The 17,047-nt window shown below is 41.3% G+C and overlaps 1 long non-coding RNA gene across 1 annotated transcript; it reads left to right on the forward strand.

Moving 5' to 3' along the window:
• The first annotated feature begins 6,640 nt into the window (after positions 1 to 6,640).
• LOC133419506 (uncharacterized) lies at positions 6,641 to 10,492 on the forward strand. Its single transcript, XR_009770526.1, has 3 exons — positions 6,641 to 7,036; positions 9,082 to 9,313; positions 10,428 to 10,492. It is a non-coding gene; the product is annotated as an uncharacterized LOC133419506 (long non-coding RNA).
• Positions 10,493 to 17,047: the final 6,555 nt, after the last annotated feature.

Below are 17,047 nucleotides of genomic sequence, written 5' to 3' on the forward strand. Positions count from 1 at the left end.
TCAGAACTTGTGAGACATCCAAATCTGTCACACTTATGATTCATTTGGCAGAGTGTGAGTCTTTCTGTCCTAAGAAATGCATTTTTGTTCACACTAAAATATGGATGAGGGTGGCGAATAAAATGGTTCCAGTGAACTGGAGAGAAGTAAAACCACCAACTATAGCTCAATGGACCCAGAGACTGAAAGATGTATACACGATGGAGCGAATGACAGCTAGTCTACAGCTCACAATGGACACTTTCCTGCAGAGATGGACTTGCATTTCAAGATACCTGAGGGTTTGATAGAGGGAACTTTTGGGAGTTCCTCTTTATAAAATCCTGCTCAGCCACTATTCATAGATATTTGCTCTTCTACTTATCGTTGTTACCATTAGTATTTTTAATATTACAATTATGTGGTTCTTTAATTTACCTTGCTTTTGGCAGATTCATTTCTGCTCTGCTCTGTAGTCACTTATTCTGTTTGATGTGAAGTCATATGTCAGGATATGTTCTGTAAAATGTTTAAAATGTTTAAATAAAAAGTAAAAAAAAATATATATATATGGATGAGGATTGATATCCATCCCCGAGTGCAGGCAAATGAGCTGCAGTGTATTTAATGACAACAATATCATGTCTCTCAATCAACTGATGGTGTCTTGAGTCTTCTTTGCTATGTGGTCATTATATAATTTTGGGTGATTGCTGGAAATGATGCAGCTCTCTTGCTGTTTGACTTGTACGTCTCACTTCGGCTGTAACGGACCGGCGACCTGTCCAGGGTGTACTATCTCAGCTAACGTCAGCTGGAGCAGGCTCTGGCCTTCCCAGGACTGAACAGGATGAAACTGGTGTAAAACACTGTCTGGGCTGCCACAAGCAGTGCTGTATATGATCACGCCACTAGAGGGCGAGCTGCTGCTGCAGACTCCAGCTCATCTTAATTCCCCACTTAAAAGTCCTGTTTCAGTTTGTACATCGATTTGAAGTGAAACAAAGTTTACTTTTTGGACACTTGAAGCCTTTTTATTATTATATTTTGAATTTTGAACATGTTTCCATGGATAACGAAGAGCATTTATGAGTGTTTTATACGTTTTAAAGGCTTTCATCTGCAAATGCATCAGATTTATTCAATGATTAGTGCTGATCAATCCTCTGCGTTACCCCTGCAGCTCACTCATGCTGGATTTACATTTCTAGGTTAAATCTTACCTGATGCGGATCCACTCTTGCTGTGTCAGTGGCCCGAGTTGATCCCAATTCATAATTTTTCTTCTTGCCCACCCCCTGTTTGAGGACCGGTCAGTGACAGGTTCTTTATAAGATTAGGATTAAGATTTGGGGGTGGTTCTTGGACACGGATCCAAAATTTCAGTGCCATGATCCCTGAGCCAGATTGTTGTCACTTTTGGCTCGTGACATGATGCACCGTCATGCTGAATAACACAGGGATCGTCACCAAAGTGCTTCAGGATTAGTTGCTCTGACCAGCAACCCCGAACTTGAGTGGTCTCTGGAAGTTTCACTGTTGGGAGGACGGAGCACTCTTGATGAAATTCACATTTTCTTCTGTGGACAATCAATTTTCCTGACTTTCCCGACAGCTGGAAGGGAGCTTCAGCATAGAGAATAACTTCTTCATCAGGCTTGTGCCGTCCGAATTTCCTTCAGTCGTCTTGGACGTCTTTTCTTAAACATAGTTGCCGTCTTTGCCGTTCTTCTTGACTTTATCAAACCATCTAGAAGCAAATATGAACCATCACCGCAAAGACTGAAACCAAGAGCTTCCTGTTTATGACAGCAATGTCGGTACTGACTGTTATCAGCAGTGACAGCAGCTGATTTTGTTGTTCCTTCTTGGATGGAACCATAAATTCTCACAATTTAATTTGTTTTTTTGAAGTTTATTAGATGAATTAGAGACACTCTGCTGCTTCAGCTTGTGTTTGACTTGTCTACGACTCAGAGGAGACCACAGCGTAACAGTCATGTCCGCCAACTGTCAGTCAACGGCCAGCCACCAGGTGAACATCGAGATATGCTGAACCCCAAACCCAACCCCTTCTCAGCCAGAGATAGAAAAAGACACATTTGTAGACTACATTACCTGCCAAGACTTGTACGTGGGACCCATGTGAGATATTGTGGGGCTGAAAAAAGGGGCCTCACTTAAAGGGGACCTATTATGAAAAACACGTTTTCTCTGTCTTTAACATATATAAAGTGGTCTCCCCTCAGCCTGCCAACTCAGAGAAGTAGGAAAGCAACCAAATTCTGCAGTGTTTGTACAGCCGACCGGATGAGCCGTCCAGTGTGATGTGGCTTCTACGAGCCATTCAGATTCTGCTCCCGTCGTTACGTAACAGAAATGCGATTTACAGAGGTTGGCCTCCGATGCGTGAAACCACGCCCACAACTAACTCCACCAGCCGGAGCTTCCGCCATTTTTCCGTAGCGGTGTATCGCGTCATTCAGGCAGCCAATCAGCACAGTGCCTCATTATCATAGCCCCGCCCACTCAGAATCCTGCATAGAGAATGAGGTTAGAGAATGGGAAGATAAAGACATGGCTCAGACGCTGAATATCTAATTTATTTAGCAAAAACAATCAAAAGCTTGTTTTTAAGACATTCAAGGCCTGTTTGAAATAGGTATTAGATGCCATAATAGGTCCCCTTTAAGATTAACAACTTCTTCCACACTGGGCCCATGTAAAATATCCTACTTGGGTTCACTTAAGTGGCTGGTCCAAGTGGAACACAGATAACCAGACCCGGTTTGTGCTCGTGTCTATTGATCATGTTTATACCTGAGGATAACCAGTAATTCATCAGGCCAACATAGGACCCATGGACCACATGGGGTCTTCTATTTCAGCCCATTTATACCTCAGATGAACCAAACATACAAAGGTTAACTTCATTTGGAGGAGTCTTCAACATGGAGACCTTATTTTGTCCTTATTTTGTCCCAACGTATTGCTGTCGGGCTTCACATGCAACGTTCGAAGGATGCAGCTCCCGAATTTACCAGTTTGTCCTCCAGAAATGTCTCAAGTCTTTTGCTGTCATTGGTTCATTCTTTCTACGAACAAATTAAAACACTGAAGAGAAGCCTGATTGAGACTTATATGTCACCTCTGCTAATTACGCAGGAAGATGTTCTTTTTTCAGGGGGAAAGAAGCTGTTTGCTTTTGTGTATGATTAATCAACTATCTGAAATCCACTGACCTGACTCAGCCACATGGCGGTATTGTCAAACTGATGAGATGCTGACTCTGCAGATTGTGGGAGATCTTTTACTTGTGTCTCTTCGCTCTTAGCCCGCATGTCCTCTGAGCATTGACGTTTCATGACTCGTTGGGGTAAACATGCCTCACGCACACACTGAACATCCAGACCAGTATGGAGTAAGATAACTTCCAAAAAGATGTGTCCATGTTATAACTATTCGTATTCGTAATGATAAACATTTGTATGTAAATAAAAAAGTTGTATCCAAAATTCTGCTGTCACACACATGAGTCTGATAAATTATTAGGGTTAGGATTGTTTTTATGTGAGTATGAATGTAAAAGCTGTGAGTGCAAAGTCTTGTGAATACAACTCTAATTTCTACGACTACAAGTCTTCACTGTGAACACGAATTCAAGTTTATGGGTACGAGTCGAAAAACTGTTGAAATGACGTCACAGGCAGGTCACAGCATAGACATAAGAAAAATAGAGACACATATTTTCTCATCAACAAAAGTAACAAAATAACATATTTTAACTATTTTTCAGATTTTTTCAATTATTTTATTGTCTGAAAAATGGTTCAAATGTTATTTTATTGTCTGAAAAATGGTTCAAATATGTTATTTTGTTATTTGAAAAATTAAAAATTTATTTTGTTGATCTATTTTTCTATATTTTTCTTATTTTTGTGAGGGGGGATATATATTGTTTTTCGGCACTACCTTGTTCTCTATAGCAGATATAACATACTCCTAAGTGGGATCAATAAAGTTCTTATTTTTGCCATTTTTCAGACAATAAAATAACATGTTTTTTTGATGAGAAAATATGTTTCTCTATTTTTCTTATGTCTATGCTTTGACCTGCCTGTGACGTCATTTCAACAGTTTTTCGACTCGTACCCATAAACTTGAATTCGTGTTCACAGTGAAGACTCGTAGTCTTAGAAATTAGAGTTGTATTCACAAGACTTTGCACTCACAGCTTTTAGATTCATACTCACATAAAAACAATCCTAACCCTAATAATTTATCAGACTCATGTGTGTGACAGCAGAATTTTGGGTACAACTTTTTTATTTACATACAAATGTTTACCATTACGAATACGAATAGTTATAACATGGACACATCTTTTTGGAAGTTATCTTACTCCATAGACCAGCTGCTGCTGTGATTAATGACGCAGCGTTTTCAGGGTACAGCTGGGCCACATCGGACTTTGCTGCTTTTCTGCGTCAAGTGCCAGACTTTTCAGAGGTGTCATCATCCTCTGCAGCTTCATCACTTTGCTGAACAGTCGCCAAGATCCAGTTACAGTAAGCAGACAAAGACGAACGGCTGGAAAAGACAGCCACCTTCATTAAAACCAGAAACCAGCCAAATTGAGCTCCCTTGTCATCGCATTGGAGAGATAGATTTCTCTGTTTTTATTGTTCTTTCTTACTTCCTTGGCTTGTCCTTTATCCGCCTGTTTGGCTGATTAGTCAATCTGGTGTATCTTAACTTAATCAGCCTATCTTAACCCTTCTTATAGACTCTCTAGCCCCCTTTAGCATGAGTTTGGTGTTTGGCCTGCGCTCATGTGAAAAAGAAAGTACTCACTCTTTTAGTTCAAAGGTTTTACATATCAGGACATAATACAGAACATAATCTGGTGCCATAACATGATGTCAAGGACCCGGGGCATTGACCCAGACCCCATCAGGGATCCATGGGGTTAAGTGAGGAGGGTGGACACATAAACTATACTGACAAAGTGGAGCCCAGAAGACTGAAATCAGCATCCGGACTTATACCCCTATGGTAAGGAATTCCAAAGTGATATTTGCAGTGCATACTTTACATCAATATGACACCTTGGAGACTCATTACTACCTTTTTCTTTTCTTTTCCAAAGTCGACACCATTTCCTGAGGTCTTAATGAAAGGTCTCTATGTCATGCTTTAGTGAAAATACCACAGACTTACAATAAAATACCAATTTTTTTCTTACTAGCCGCCCCAACTGCAGATGCATAGCACTGGTCCGGTTCTTTGGATTAGTTTAGATTTCCAGGGAAAGTACGGACAGTCGGGAAAGAAACTGCTTCTGGTTGCCAGTGGATCGACATACGATCTTTCCATTTCAGACCTGGGGCTCTCCAAATGAGGCAACAGCGTTGTATTAAGTTATATTAGGAGTTTTTCTAGTTTTTAGTAACTTCAAACACTAAAATAAAATCCTCTCAACCTCAGAAAAAGTGATTTTTTTCAGAATTTGTGTCCTTTAAAGACAGTTTGTTTTCTATTTCATGCTCATATTATCCTTCAGAACCCTAACAGAACAGACTTAAAAACAGCCTTTTCCCCAAAGCCATAACCGCCCTGATTAAAACGTGAATGTCTTCGTTACTGTTTTTTACCATGCAATACTTCTATCTGTGCAATATTCCACTACATGTGTAACTAAATACTATCATCTGTAAATAGAATCTCAGGTCTTCACTATTTAAATGCACCTTAACCTTTTTTATATTTTTTATATTATTTATATTTCTTATATTCTTATATTTCCTATTGTTTGCACTATTGTTTCTTATTTGTCTTGCACTGGAGAGGTGATGCAGCTTTCAATCTCACTGTACCAGGTACATTGACAATAAAGTATTCTATTGTATTCTAATGCATTATTGAAGAGTGTAGTTCCCAGAACAATTATGAACATTGTTTTGATTTCTATTCAAAACACTAGACTCTAACACACTTCCACCGCAGGAACTCTGCGCTGCGCTCTGATAAAGCTATGGGAAATGAGTAATGCCCATTTGTGGATGAATTAACTTAGCCTGGAATGCCTGAGTATCCTCCGGTGCACACCCACTCAACTGACTCTCATCAAAGCCGCTCTGGCTGGACCTAGTTTTCATGGAAAATTGCCGGAGAACGAATTCCAGCCACAAAACAAACAACAACGTAAAGAACATCATTGTTCTTTCAGTCTTTGTTGGACTTTACTAAAAAACGCCCCACCTCGGATTGGTATGGAGGAGGAATTTGCTGCACCTCCAGACTTCCTAATGTCTCCTGCATCCTCTCCCATGTCGACGGCACAGGTTAAGGTCTGGGTGTCAGCTGGCAGGGTACCAGACGGATGCATACGAACGCCCACAAAACCCCCTCCCAGCTCCTCTTAGAGGGAGTCTCGTCTCCACGGTGACTGAGGACAAAAAAGGAATAAGAAAGAAAGAAAGAAAGAGGCCCTGGCACAGCTGGTCTGTAGCAACAGAGGGAGAGAGCGGGAGGAGGAGAGAACACTGAATGAGTGTTCAGATGTACAAACATGACAGAGGGTGAGGGGGAGTCTGTGACAGCGTAGGAACCGGTGGAGGGGTTGATTTGGAAAGTGGCTGGAGGAGGGACGGAGAGAGTTATGGTAAAAGACGAGGAGGAGCAACAGGAGGAGGAGGAGGAGGTACACAAACCCCTGAAGAACCCGAGGAGAGCGTGAACGCACACTGGTGGGGTAACAGTTCACCCTGGATCGGTCCCTGATCCGCTTGGAAGCGTCAAATTACCTCTCAAACCTCCGGAGCTGCTCCGTCAGTCTGAACTTTATCCTGCTAATTAGATGAAGAGCTTGAGACCAGCAGGCACCAAAAAAAACAACAACGACAGAAAAAAAACAGTAAAAGAAGTGGGGGATGGTGAAGAGAAGTCTGAGTGGAGGACTGTGAAACATCGTGGGGACACTGTAAAGAGTTGATTTCTCCTTTCAGACCAGCGTTAACAAGTGGAAACAGTGTCAGCCACACACTCTCCTCCAGAGGTAAGAGCCTGCGATCTCTCTTACTGTTGTTGTTTCTTAGGGCATCATCAGTCTTCTTGGAAATAATATCTTGTTGGGAACTGAGCTCGTTCAGAGTGGCGAATGTTTTTCCACTCCCTCCAAACAAGGTTGCTTTTGAGGCGTGAGGTGGGGGTGCAGGGGCAGGGCGACACAAGGGCAGCGATGTGGAAAAGGCCACACGGTCCAACAGGTGGTACCGATCTGAACAGCTGGAGCGGCTTGCAGAAAGCCAAAAATCCCACACGGTGTGAATGCACGACAGTACAGCCACATCCATCTGCAACGTACACGGTGATAACAGGAAATTTAGCTCTTCCTTTCAAACCCCACAGGCCGATGCTTCAGCTGTGCACCAAGATGCGAGACGATTATGAAGAAGACAAAACAAAGATTGTGCAAGGTGGCAGACTGCTGGCAGGCCTCAGACTGGGACACACCACCACAGGAAACACGTTTCTGCCTAGAGATGCATCCTGTTGATGCTCCACGTGCATTACACACTTGTATACTTTCAAAGACTCAAAGATTTTTGATTGTCATTGTATTTCTACGACTTTTGGTGGAAACAGAAGACAAAACAAAACAACAGCTTCGGACACAGTAAAATACAATACAATAAGTAAACAATAAATAAACGTTAAAAAGAAGACAAAGTAAGACAAAGTAAAAAAAAAGTGAAGAATGTAAAGTATGAAGTAAAACTTACTGAAAAAGATATAGATATACAGGATTCCCCAACTTTACTCCAGATTATAGTTACAAGAACATATAAGCAGCTTGGTTACAATAAAGGGGTGAAAACAACCTTAAAACAACGAGAAAAAAGAAGGTAAACATGGCGAAACTTTTCATTAATAAAAGTATTAAAACACACAAAGACAGGAAACGCAGGAGAACACAATCTGACCAGAACCAGAACCAAAACAAAACAACTAAAAGCTAAAACCATGTTTATTTGAAACATGTTTTATTTATGTATTTATTTATTTTAAAGATGTTCCACATGGAGTATTTTTGAATCTTAGTTGAATAATTGTTCCTTTTTTTATGACACGTCAGCAGCTATTAAGCATGTATTTATTTAGACATAATTTTCAAACTATAATTAAAGGTGGAAGCGGCTGACTCCACCTTAACTCATCTGCTAGTTTAGCGCTGAAGCATCAACTGCCATCAAAACCAGACTTGAATTTGCAAAATCAACATATTTTAATCAGTTTCTTAGGCTCAATATACATAATCAGACCGTAGAAGCATACATTTTAAATGATTTATTGGTTTCTAGTCAACTGTACATACTCAGTTTACATAAATCTACCTTTTAAATTATTTTTAAGGTATTTAAATAAGGTTCTGCAGATAAGTGTACTCAGTTCAGAAATATATATTTTAATAGATTTTTTAAAGTGAAAGTGTTTTTTAAGGTAACTGTTTAACTCTTCCAGCCGCTGGCTGGTCACAGTGTTTTGTGGATTTTTTCTTTCGCTGTTTTTGTGAAAGTTCTTTCGTTTCTTTGGTGACGGCGTGACGGTTGAAGTTTGTTAAAGTTAAATGAAAGGCAGCAGGTCCAACGGCCCTCACACAAAAAGGTAAAACTTAATATTTACTTCAAATTCTTATTGCAAGTGGCTCCACACGACTGCTTAAAGGGAATTCAAGTTATATTGTAATATTCTTATTACAGTTTTTAAGAACTATACGGAGCCCCTCTGGTGACATTTGAAAAAAATTAAATAATGCGTGGCCACGCATTAATAACTCGTGGCCACGCATTAATTATCTCGTGGCCACGCATTGATTATCTCGTGGCCACGAGATATTAACTCGCGGCCACGAGTTATTAATGCGTGGCCACGCATTATTGTATTTTTCCCAAATGTCACCAGAGGGGCTCTGTAGGAACTAATATCATGCAGCATTTTTCAAAAAATATTCAAAAAAGTCAAAATTCCTGCAAACTTATTTCACTAATGCAGTCATGCAGTATTTATTTACACCCACGCATGCAACCGTTGTTTTCCCAGATCCTGCATTGATGAAGGGAGTTTGGGCCACTGACTTAAGTCTTCACCAGCACATTCCTGAGATTCTCCATGGGGCTAAAGACTGGACTCTGTGGTGGCCGGTCAGGGTGTGAAAATAATACCTCATGTTCCTTGAAATGCTCTTTCACAGTTTGAGTCTGACGAATCCTGGTATTCTCATCTTGGAATAATGCCCATGCCGTCGAGAAGGAATAAAAGTAACTTCATACAGGTAGTCAGCTAGAGTTTTCTTTGCTTATGAAATAACTAAAGACCTGACCAACTCCAGCAACCCCAGGTCATGATACTGCCACCACACGACGTCACTCCATTCATCGCTGTTGCCCCCATCCTCCTCAAACAAGGGAAATCTTCAGTCGTCAGACCACATAACCTTCTTCCAGTGCTCCTGTGCCTAATCTCAGTGCTCCCTGGCAAAATGAAGGCGATTTCCATGTAATTACCCAGACTTATTAGGGGTTTTCTTAAGGTTGAATAGCCTAAAATCTATCTTTTTCTGAATTATGCATGTGGAAATGTTCTGTTAAACATTGGTCTGAGTCTGTTTTCTCTGATCAGATTTCCCTGAACGTCCAATCACAACCATTCAGGGTGTAGTTACAACTTCTAATATGGTTTTCCCACGATTCTTCCAGGTTAAGATGATGCATTAACCAGTCTCAAACCCTGTTCTGGAGGTTTCAGCAATCTCCTTGGTTGTGTTGGGTTCTTGATGCAGTCCAATAATATGAATGTTCAGATTAACATCTTCACAATCACAGGAGGTAAAAATAAAAGGAACACAAGATCTTATAAATAGTTCCTGTGTTCCTCCCAGACACAGACGTGACCACTCAGGATTTATCGGTGGTGGCCGTCCTGTTCTGCTGGTGTTTCACAGCTCGGTGCTCCTGTCTCCTGCACCGCCCGTCTAGCACCATCTCTCCCACACACAGCTGCTCTAGTTCGAGGACAGGCTTCGCTCCTGAAATGCCAGGCCTGAAATAGTTTGCTCTGTTTATAGCCCGACTGAACAGGCAGAACGGCTCCTCCTGGATGCCGACGCAAACGTGGTAAACGTGGAACAGGAGACACTCTAAGCATTTGGCCCAGAAACGTACATGTTAACTAACTGCTTAATTAGGGGTGCTGATGTATAATGAGTGTGTACTGATATAGTTTTTAGGGATCAGTGCACATGGTCTGGAGGCTGGATGAGTAATTACAGGGTGAACATTTATATATGCAGCAGTTGAGGGTGGAGCTGAAGATGAAAAAGTCTTGCCTCACATTTTTGAAGAAGTGAGTGAAACTTTCATTCAACCTGCCGTGTTTCCTCTTTTAAGGGTTTCAGCTTCTTCAGGCTGTCTTCCTTTGCGAGAAAAAATCAAGCCATTTCCTGCATCCCGTCTAACATCGCCTGCAACCAGAGGCCGCCATGGAGGTGAAAGACGAGTTTCAGGATCTTATTCAGAACATCTGGACTAAGCTGCAGGGTCTCCCACAAGCAAATGCGCTGGAGCTGGGAGCCTTCTTCATCCTCATCCTCTTCGTTGGTGAGTGTTGCATCTCAGCTGCGTTAGGCAAATACATTCAAAACAAAAACATTAAGTAGGATATTCTAAAAAGAAAATAGCTGCAACAAGCAGGAGTTTAAGCCAAAACTTAAGATATTTGTGTTGCAAAAGTTACAAGAGGTTTGATGATGCACTCACACCATCACCCATAACAACTGACGAAATTCAATGTTGTTTTTTATTTTGTTGCCCAATTTAACCCTGCAGTTCACTTTGTGGCCACGAGAGGGCAGTCTAAAAACAGTTAAAGGTGTTAGCATGATTTTGCACGTTTACACGTCCGGTCCAACAGGTACAGATTGTCATTAATATTCAGTCAAAATGAAAATAATTACATGTTGAAGTGCCTTATTGAAAATTTTTTTAAATAAAAAAGTCCAATTTAGCCTTGTTCACTAACAAAGTAAAGTTGCATGCCTGAAAGTTGTTAAATGTCACTCCAGAGCAGACGGGATAGTCAAGCACTACATTTATTCACTGCTTAAACGGCATGCATATACTTTTAACCTAATTTTCATATGAAATATAGATCGATGTGGCTTTAAATATGATTCGACGTGCTCATCGAGTGTCCTCTTTCTGCCATCTGCCTCCTGTTCTTCCCTGCAGCCACATTCCTCTTCCTGATCGTACTCTCCTGCACCTACTGCTGCTGCTGTGGAAAGCCAAAATACCAGGCCTCGAGAGTTCAGCCTCTGCAGCCCATCTGAGGAGAGGACGGAGATATGAATACGTCCAGACACTCTTCAGTGTGTCATGTAATCACCCACATGATAACAAAAAAAGTCTTTCAAAGTTACAAACAGGCACATGGCTCTTTTCAGAGTAACTGATTTCTTTGGTGGGACATTTCCAGGACTGGGTTTAAGACTGACATCAGCATCCCGGCAGCCACGCAACATTGAGATGCGCATGAATCAACAGAGTGTCATGACTCATGAAGCTTCATTTGCAAAGCAGAACAATGAAACACAGCGTGGTAGTGTTCGATGAATGACATGATTCAGGAACAAGCTGCTTTGTGCTCCAGTGTAACAGAGACGATCTTCTCGCAGAGGAGGGTGGGGGAGTGTGAGAAAAACATGGGGAATGTACAATTCCAATAAATACATATTAAGCTGATTTTCGATAGAGTTCATCCGTTGTTTTGTTTTTGCTTTTGAAGCTGAGTAAAAGGAAACCTAGAGAGAGAGAGAGAGATAGCGCCCTCTGCTGGTCCAGTGATGAGAAGCTGTTTTTGTAAATCGTGTCAATAGATCATCTGAGCTGTTTTATTGTTTGACATACAACATTTTTCAGATATGTTTTTGTGTAAAGTAGATGTTGTGTGAAGAGGTGATGTGATGTGATCCATCCGTGATGTCACAACACCGTCTGCTGAAGTGTTTGGTTGTTAATATAACTTATGTTCTTTGCATTCCAATAAATAAACACCTATTTCTCAGTGCTGTGTATCTTCTTTGTTACGACCAAATTCTCTTTTAATTCCCATTGATTAGACAAACATTGGAACAGGTATTGTGTGCACACCTTATCATCCGTGGCCTGTCTCCTTTGCCTGAGACAGTCAACATTATGAGTTTAAACATTAACAGGGATCAGTGCGTTAACTTTGCCGTGCCCACACGGAAACAACTGAAACTGCGCCCCCCAAGCACGGTAGTAGCTGCTCAGATACGTAGGACGCCTCATCTAAGCACAAAGTCGTGGTAAACTGGGATGTTTGAGCTTTTTAAACTGAGCCACAACTTAGCGCAGACCAGAACAGAAGCCGTGGCTGCCTGTTGTCACGCTGCCGTTAACCCAGCGTCTGTTGGGAGTCACTGAACCGTGAGAGGATCGTTTAGCAGGACATGGCAGGGGTGAGGTGAGTTTTATAACAGGAATTTGACAAGTTACAATAGACTGTAACATCAGCAGATTTCTATGACGCTCTGGTTAACATGATTTACTTTTCACAAGGCTTGTACATGTCATTATCTGCCTTCTTTAGGTTTATAAAGCATTAGCGGGTGTCAAAATGAGCATTATTTCATCAGATAGTTGTCTGGGTTAGTTTGCCCACCTGGGATTCAGTTTAGTTTGTCTCTTCCTGTGCAGTGTGAGCGAGCATCAGAAGCCCAGGGGCTCACCTGAGGACTGGGTGGACTGGTTCCTGCATCGTCTGGAGGAGGAGCCGTGGGCACTGGGCGGCTTTGTGGTCATGGCAGTGTTCGCCCTGGGAACACTGTGTCTGGTGCTCTTCGCTCTGCTGTACGGATGCTGCTGCACCCCGCGGGAAAAGAGGCAAAAGAAGGTGAAGAAGCCGGAGAACTCGAGGAACGCAGTGATTTAGATACATGCGGAGAACTGGATGAAACTCCTCAAAATCATTGTTACTTAATGGAGGAGAATTGTATTGGATTTTATCCACCAATGGACTATTTTTTGTTTTTTGTTTTTTTGGGGGTGGGGTTTGGATGTGATGGAGTCTTCAAGATTATTCAAAATGTGGCCACACTGTTTAAATTTCATTTTCTCTGTTATGAACTTCAATTATATCAAAATCTGTGCCCTTGTGGTCGTCCATTTTTATTTGTACCAACATAACAACAAAATTAGAGGATCAATTTACCAAATGATGTCATTCTTCCAGTATACATTAGGTCCACACCACCTAAACTATGATATAATACAATAACTCATTGAGTAATTTTTAAATGATAGTGTGAATTGATTGATTGATTTGGCTGATTGGCAAAACTATTTCTGTCTGGCCCTTTTGCACTAGTCCCGCTTCACCTCGGTTCTACCCGCCACGGCCCCGTTTTGCGATTTTTCACTAGGGGCTGAGCCGGGTAGAGCCGCTCCAAGCCGATACTATTTCTGTAACCATTCTGGCGAGGTTCTAACCGGGCTGAGCCGGAACTATTTCTGAGGTCACCACCCTCCTCGCCACCGATTGGTCGGGGGGCGGGGCCGTCAAACATTTGAATCAGGAAGCGGGAGTCAGCGCGAGGCGACTCGCGGCTCGCAGCGATTTTATTATACAGCACAAACGTCTGTTTGGTGATCCAACTCTGAGGTGCAGATGTTCATAAACCTGGTGGCTGTCGAGAAAATTGAAAAAGGGATGTAGACGGGCTGTTTTTTTCTCAGCCGCTCGCGGCTCCAGCTGATTTCTCATCTGTGCCGACATAAACCCACACCCCAACCTGCCCACTTCTCACCTGGCTTTGGAAAAACAAACGAGGACAAGGACCGGTGGAGCCGCGACGAGCCGCGCCGCGCCGAGTCGGGCGGAGGCGGGACTAGTCCAAAAGCGCCATCTGACAATCATGTCAATTTAGAAGTCAAAACTAAACTACATATTTCAAATACTAAGAGCTTGTCTTTCAAAAATGCCCCAAAAAAGAGCCCCTCCCCAGGATGTTATTAATGTCCCGGGAAAAATAAAGACTCCAGTTGCATATATGTATATATATTTATATATATATCTTCTAACCAGCTTAACAGGAAGCAATATGTAGTTTTATTTATAAAAATGCACCTTGTGTGTATCATAAGTTTAATGGTAGGTTAAGCAATTTTAACCTGCTTTTGTTAGGGCTCCCAAAGCGGCAATTATTTTTTCACATAAGAACACATAAAACATATAGACACACACACACAAACTTCACTACATAACATACATAGGCACATAAAACACACAGACATTGTTACGTGTGGTGTCCCCCAAGGATCTGTTCTAGGACCTCTCCTTTTTATTCTGTACATGCTGCCCCTGGGTCGTGTCATCAGCCGGCACGGCATCTCTTTTCACTGCTATGCCGATGACACTCAGCTGTACCTCCGGACTGACCCCAACCTACGTTCCACCCCAGTCCTCTCATCATCACCCACTCAAGCCCTTTCCAACTGCCTGGAGGAGATTAGGGCGTGGATGAGTCACAACTTCCTCCAACTCAACAGTTCCAAAACCAAAGCCATACAAATTGGCACCCCTCACCAGGTCCAGTCATCACCCATAACCACCATCTCTTTCTCCAGTCAAGACATCCTGCTCTCTTCCTCTGTTACCAACCTCAGTGTGAAGCTGAACACAACTCACCTTCGTTAACCACATCAAACATCTGTACAAAACTTGCTTCTTCCACATAAAAAACATATCCAAACTCCGCCCCTTCCTCACTTTCCCCGATGCAGAAAAACTCGTCCACGCCCTTATCTCCTCCAGGCTCGACTACTGTAACAGCCTGCTCATCGGTATCCCCAACAAACACCTCCAGAACCTACACTGGCTTCCCATAACCTCAAGAATTCAATTCAAGATCGCCCTCATCACCCACCTCTGCATCTACAGCAATGCCCCTCAATACCTCAAAGACCTCCTGACCCCTCACTCATCCACCTGTAACCTCCGCTCACAAAACACCAACCTCCTCTATCAGCCCCGCACACGACTCCGCTCCATGGGCGGCCGAGCTTTCTGCTCCGCTGCCCCCACATCTGGAACTCCCTCCCTGAACAGCTATGTCGACCCCAGTCTGTGGACACCTTTAAAAAGGGGCTTAAAACTTTTTTGTTCAGGAAGGCTTTCCCTGCTCTTTTTTAGATGTTTTTATTATTTTATGCTTTTTACTTTTGGTCTTTTATGTGTCTTGATTGTATTCCCTTTGTTATAGCACTTTGAGATTATTTCATGAAAAGTGCTTTACAAATAAAATTTATTATTATTATTATTATTATTATACGTGAAAGTACCTCAGGTGCAGTTCGCTTAAAATCAACAACATTGGTCATCCATGCAGGAAGACGCAAATGCTTAACAATAAATGTTCAAAATCGATAAATAACAATAGAAAGCGACAATGAATAGGTATATGAAGTATCTGAAGTGCAGCCTGCGGCCACATTGCAACTCCACCAGTTGAAGGCTTGCTAACTCCTCCACTGATCTCCATTCAACATGTTGATGGCTGCCGGGATAAAGGAGTATTTCTATCTATCTATCTATCTATCTATCTATCTATCTATCTATCTATCTATCTATCTATCTATCTATCTATCTATCTATCTATCTATCTATCTATCTATCTATCTATCTATCTATCTATCTATTACTCCTTTTTACTGGAAACCTGAACCTTGAGCAAGGACGTGATGATTAAAATTTGTTAAACGGGTGAGCAACATCTGAAAGAAGCTTTGAGCCATTCTCCCAGCCTTTCTAGAATAAAGGTCTAACAACAGACTCTGCTGGGATCCTTTTCTTTGATGATGTTGAGGGTCCAATACCAGCGTATCAGTGAAAAAGTTTAAAACAGGATCCAAACAAGATTTACAGAAAAAGGGTCATGATGGACCTATCCAAATGAATGTAAGCAGAACAAAAACTAAGGACCATCCTTACACAGCATGTCAGTGTCTTCCCAGAAATTCAGCTTATAGTTGATTTTATGCATTTTCTAAAACAAAACACTTTTTGTCATAAACATAAAAAAATAGAGTAGACCAGTCTGCCCCTCAAACCATAACAATCATTGCTCCTGCCAGTCACAGACAGGGGGAGAGTATGTACTCAGGCAATTGATTTAGTTTTTACTGTAAAAAGCATTTTCATGATGTGTTTTCTCTGGGACAAAGAATAAAGGGGGGAGGGAGGTGATGGTTCTTGTGTTTTGGTGAGGATCTGTTTAAAAAATCAACAAATCTAATGTCATCCAGAGATTGCTTACCCTGCCCATATATATATATATATATATATATATATATATATATATATATATATATATATATATATATATATATATATATATATATATATATATATATATATATATATATATATATATATATATATATACACAGTGTATATATATATATACCGGTATATATATATATATATATATATATATATATATATATATATATATATATATATATATATAGAGAGAGAGAGAGAGAGAGAGAGAGAGAGAGAGAGAGAGAGAGAGAGAGAGAGAGAGAGAGAGAGAGAGAGAGAGAGAGAGAGACTTTTCAGTTATGCTAAGACTACACAGGAAGACTATATTTACAAATATAAACACAAAGAACAAATTATGTAGGCATATAAATCTATCTAGCATTAAATGGTGAAATGGTTGGTGCATGATTGAGATCGAGTGGGCCAGTGATGTACACAATTCTCAAAATATGAATGTCCCAACAACGTCCTATAAACCTGAATATCTCCACCAGTCACGTAAAACTGAATAAAACATTAAAATCAGAAGTGAAACATATTCAAGAACCACGAAAATGTCAAATAAATGTACCCCGATATCAGCAACCACAAGATTCGCAGGTAAAATCCCTATTTGTAGTCTTTGGCGCCGTTAGAAAACCACATCTCCCATCGTCCTCTGGGC

The sequence above is a fragment of the Cololabis saira genome, chromosome 19 (genome assembly GCF_033807715.1).
Source record: "Cololabis saira isolate AMF1-May2022 chromosome 19, fColSai1.1, whole genome shotgun sequence".
In the NCBI taxonomy this organism is placed as follows: Eukaryota; Metazoa; Chordata; class Actinopteri; order Beloniformes; family Belonidae; genus Cololabis; species Cololabis saira.